The sequence below is a fragment of the Humulus lupulus genome, chromosome 2 (genome assembly GCF_963169125.1).
Source record: "Humulus lupulus chromosome 2, drHumLupu1.1, whole genome shotgun sequence".
NCBI classification, from domain to species: Eukaryota; Viridiplantae; Streptophyta; class Magnoliopsida; order Rosales; family Cannabaceae; genus Humulus; species Humulus lupulus.
This window is the reverse complement of record NC_084794.1, coordinates 294,861,803-294,867,802: the sequence shown is the minus strand read 5'-3', so window position 1 is coordinate 294,867,802 and position 6,000 is coordinate 294,861,803.

Here is a 6,000-nt window from a genome sequence, read left to right as displayed (position 1 = left end):
AGAACAAGGAAAAATAGACTCAAATCCTTGGGACATTGGAGTGGTGTTGGCCGAAAGAACTATGATGGTCGAGTCAGTGAGTACATCTAATGACTAATGAAATGTAAAGAAACTAATGTCATCGTAGCATGGAGATAAAGGGTTGATCTAGGTGATCGATTCTTTGGTGATTTGAGAGAGCTTTTTAGAGAATAAGTGCTTGAATGAGTAGAAGTGAGTGAAAGAGTGATGCCTCCGCTAGGAGGTCTAGGCTTGGGCATTTATAAGTAGGGGTGAACATTTGACCCGAAAAACCCGCAAACCCGACCAAACTCGAATTTTTGCAAACCCATCAAATTGGGGTGAAATCCAATCCGAACCCGACATAGTTCGGGTCGGGTTCGGATTTTGAAATTAAGGGTACACGAGTTCGGGTGTAACCTGAACCCGAACATAATTAAAAAAAATTTACTAAGACCCAATTTGTAAAAAATCAACATTACCAAACTAACAACAACATTAAAAAAAAAACATGTGAAAAGTAAAAAAATTCAAAAAGTGTCAAAAAAATGGTATTTTTGAATTTTCTTACCAAGGCCCATTTTCGGCCCAAAGCCCATTTTTTGACCAATCCCACCCGAAACCCGACCAAACCTGTAATATCCCAAATTTCCTAATAAGGTTTAGGACATTGATTAGGAGGTTGGGAGGGTCATAATTGATTTATTATGTGATTAAATGATAATATGCATGTGTTAGGTGTATTAAATATGCATGTGAACCCATTTCTGATTAATTGGGTGATTTTCATATTTTGGTCATTTCGGGCATATTTGACATATATGTGGCATGCGTGTGTGGTGCTTTATTATTATTTGGTAATGCTTGGGTTACTCAGCACAAGACGATCCTAGGAGGTAAGCTAATGGGAAAATCACAACGGGATTTGTTCTTGACTCAGAGTGAGTCAAGGGGTATTTAGCATTACCGAGTTATTGGGTAATGGGAATCAATATTTGATGATAAATTGGGAGTTAGTAAGATCATGGGGAAATTCTGGAGGTTTTGACTATTTTGTCCCCGGGGGTGTTTTCGGGACCTCGAGCGTTTAGATTTGTTTGAGGCTGCTTAAGCTTGAAGTAATATTTTAAGAAATAAAAAGAATGTCCAGTAAGTTCTCTCTCCCTCTAAGTTCCATTTTCGTCTCCCAATCGCATTTTCGAAGGAAACTTGAGTTCTAGGACTCGGATTCAGGCGAGGATCGAGGCATAGCGATCCTAGGGAAGATTAGAAGCTTATTAGCCGGAGGATTTAGTTGGGAACAACTCAATTAGAGGTAATTCAAGTTTTAAGTTTTTAAGCTTGAATTGGACTTTGTGTTTTGATGAGTTTTTGTTAGATTTGATACTTGGGTTTTGTGGGTTTTGGATCATAGGGATGTTTAGGAACTTTGATTTTTGAGTTTTGAGATGTTTGGATAGGTTTTTGGAAGGTTTTAAAATGGAGAAATCGAGGCAAAATGGCTGGTTCGAGGTTGGGTTGCGGCACTGTTCTTGGGCGCCGCGGTCCAGGCTCGATGAAGCAGGTGAAGGTTGCTGAAGGGGTCTGGGGGCCGCGGCGCTTGAATAGTGGCGTCGCGACGCTTGGTGTTGATGTTGGTGTTCTTGTTTTGGCTAGGGGCCGCGGCTCAGGGTTTTGGGGCTGCGGTGCTTGAGGGTTTTTATGGCTGAAATGATGTTTTGATTGTGGGAACTCAAACCTTAGGCCTCGGGATCGTTCCTACTACCTGGTTTAGTGGGATTTGATGTCTTGGAGGCTAGGTCTTGGTTCTGGGATTGGTTTTAGAACTTGAACTTATTGGATCACCGTTTATGGTTGTGACTAGGTTATCACTAGAGACTTGGAATCAGGATCGTGCTTGTGGCTTGTTTGTTGGTAACCTGTGCTTGGACCAAAGGTAAGAAAATTGTACCCTGTGTATATGACATGCATGGTTACTCTTGATGCATGTTGGATGTTTAAATATGAAGCACGAGAAACATGTGATTAGGGCATGCTGGGAATATAGAGTATGAGATTGTTCAGAGCTTGAGTCTCTATGATTGTGCATGATCCTAGTTATGCTAGTAATTGTTAAGTAAGCATGCTGGATGCCCTGTGTTGGATATTTGACATATGATATATGTTTGGTAGCATTGCTTACTTATGTGTGGCCCTGACTATTCAGGTTTGGCATTGGTCGCATGTTAATGACCTAAGAGCCAGAAACGGCATAAGTGTCATGAACGCAGAGCCGATAAAAGATTAGATCTAATCGACATTTGCATTGGATGACTCAATATGAGCATTAATGTCGAACCGACCGTAAGTTTGATGAAAACTAAAAGCGCTTGAATAGTCTATGACTAGTTACTCAGAGCCAGGGCCTAAGGCCGAGGTGACTGTTTTGTTACATGCCTAGGGAGCGGAATCCCACGGTTGTGACTCTATGGTCACTCGGTAGGGTTATGTTGGTGACTACACCATCAAATACCTACCTTGTTTAAGCTATTGAAATGATCACTTATCTGTAAAGCTCAGGTGACCCTATCGTCACATGGCTAATGGGAACGGAACCCACCTTAGTGACTTTTACAACTGTCACTCTTCTATTTTGGACTATAAGCCCAGTATGGTTACCAGAACCACCAGTGTTAAATTACTTATCTAATTAGGATTGACTTGATAGTCATCCACTTAGGAGGGCAGGATTCCTTATCCTGGATACCCATCATTATGTGAACTTATTTGTTGCTTGAATAGGGCTATATTTGCTAGGCATGCGCCTTATGATTTGATGACATGTTATTACTATTCATGAGCATATTTAGTTTTCTTGTTGGGCTTCGGCTCACGGGTGCTATGTGGTGCAGGTACAGGTAAAAGAAAGCTAGACCATCCTTGAGTTGGAGAGCTTAAGTGACGATGTGTACATATGCAGCTGCTCGACCACCACGACCGATGTTTGAAAGAGGAACTAGGGTTAAACCCTGTTTTGTCGGGTAGATCGGCTGGTTGTTAATATTTTCTTATAATAGACCTTTAAATTATATTTTTGGGATCCCATTGTATACAGTAAACGTTATAATGAAACGTTGTATCTTAACCAAAAATTTTAATCCCTAAACCGCTAATCATACTTAGTTACGCGTTTATGGCCAAATGACTCGATTAGCGAGTTTAGCACTATTTATAAGGCACACCGTAACGGTCCCTGGAGTTTAGGGCGTTACAAAACCCGACCCGATGAAAACCAAAACCCAAAATCATCCCAAAACTCGAAAATTTCAGATCGGATTCGGTACCACTTTCCTCCACCCGAAACTCGCAAAACCTGAACCCGATGCACCCGAAACCCAAAAACTCGACCCGTGTGCATCCCTATTTATAAGCCTCTTAAGACTTTTGCTCCATTATTAGTGAATGAGCTTGAGAAGTAGTCTTCTTCTTTTTTAAGAGGAAGAGTGTTTCTCTTGGACAAACTCGAAATTGTTCCAGCTCGTGGTGTTTTATCTCACGTGTTTGACCAATTCTTCTAGCCTTGTCACTGAGTGAGCTGCTTTTGGGCTTAAGAAATAGTCAAGGACCAATGTAAAACTCTTAGTGGGTGGGTTATGGCTTGTTCAATATAAGAACTAGTGTTGGTTTTATTTTTCCATTACAATACTTTTAAAATAAAATTTACCAAACACACAACAACTTTATTCTTTAACCATTTTTTCCCATAGTACAGCTAAAGTTGACTATTGAATAAATTACATTTCAACCAAACTAGCCTCTTAAGAGGTAGTTGCCTACTCCTATAGTGGTTCATTGTTAAAAGAACAACAATGGGTTGCAATATTTCCTATTAGAGCATGCTCAATGCGTGTTCTACTCCATTCTTTAAAATACATCTCCAAAACACACATTTTTCTATTTTACCTCTAAGTTTTACATTATACCATACATCAGATTCTCTATTTTTTTTCTCTATATCATTTAAATATTATATTTTCAAACATTTTTTATTAATTTCAAATATTTTCTATGAACTATCAATAATATCATTTCATTTCATATATTTTTCAATACCAATTTATATTTTTTTATTCTAATTATTAATATTATAAAATATATGATCAATTTACAAATATGTCATATTTTATATTAAGTATATGTAGTGTTGTGCTAAAATAAAAATAAAATATATTAAAAGATTAAATATAATAATATTATAAAATATAAATAAAACTCTTTTAATAGGTATATAAATATATATAGAAAGAAAAAAAAGATGATCAAATCTATAAATATATATATATATAAAGAAAGAAAGAGATGATAATATAATATGTTTACATAATGAATAGTGTAACATAAATCTAGCTAAACATTATAGACAAAGGTAAAAAGATATAAACAATAAAACATCTATTGTATAACTTTTTTAGTACTCTTTAGTTATAATTTAGTTAAATAGTAAATATAGCTACTCTATTCGAAGTGTTCCTAATTTATTTAGCTAAATAACAAGCTTTCTCACTCGGAGACGGATTTACCCTTAGAGTACTCCCAATGGTTACTCTACTCTATTTATTAAAATACCTCATTAAAATCTCACTTTTTCTATTTTACCTTACATTTTTACATTGCACCATACATCAGCTACTCTATATTTTCTTTTACATCATTTAAATATTATATTTATAAATATTATTTAATAGTTTAAGTAAAAAAAACATATTAAAAAAGAAAAAATAATAATAAAAAATTTGCTAATGGGAGAGAGAAAGGGAAAAAAGGACAAAAAAAAAATTAAAAAATATTTACATAGCTAATTTAAGCTTAGCTACATTTAGAATAAAATTTATTGGGTTTAGTGCTGAGCTATTATACATATATATTTAGAGGAGCCAATGGAGTAGACATTAAGTCAATTAGCTAAAAAAAATTACATTTGGACTACTTTAAAGCAGCCATTGGGACTGCTCTTAGGTAAGAGTGGCCTCCCCAAAATTATTGAGATTTTTTTTTAGTTTTTAACCCATTTTTCTTGAAAATTTACAATTTAGCCCCCCTAAAAGTTAATTCTCACTATTCAATGACCATTACGAATGAAGGACAACAAAAACTTTTTTCATCTATTTTAGTTATGTAATTATATAAAGGAATAACTATTTGAATTTCTTGAATTTAAGGGAACACTATATATATATATATATTTAAAAAAACTAGGTATACAATAAATTTATATTTTGATTCTTGATGAAGAATCATAATTTTGGCATATTTGCATGGCCTTACTTTCTTGTATAGGCCCTATCTTTTTTATTTTTTGGTTTTAGAAACTTATGGAAGAATAATAGTTAGTATCTATCACAATGGAACATAAAGTGTAAAATTTGGGTCCATATTAAGAATTTAAAGTGAATAATAAATGCAATTGTAGTCTATTATTATTGATAGTCATTATGACTTCTTTAAATTATGGCAACACATTGTAAGAGGGCCAATGTAGTACTACAACTTTCACAAAAGATTTTGTAAAAGAGTAATCATATGCATGCGAAAATAATGCACTAAAATATTACACCAACTCACGTACTAGTTTCATTTAATCAATCAAATTTATTTTGAATATGATTCATTGTTTTAAAAAAAAGTATCACATTAGTCGGTGTAATATTTTAGTGCATAATTTTAATGCACATATCATTATTCTTTGTAAAAGAGTAATAATATATTATACATTAAAATTATGTAACTAAATATTACACCAACTAACAAATTTAAGGAAATCGTCCTTAAAAAAGTTATATATATTCATTTATTTACTTGTAATTATGTTAAAGACCTTCTCACAAAAGAAATTCAACACATATTGCCAATTTTTACTATAAAACGATGGATACACAGCTCATAGGCATAGTGATGGCCCAAGGTCCAAAACATCTTCATGGCCGGAGCCCAACAATCCAATGCACTTCTTGGGCCGTATGT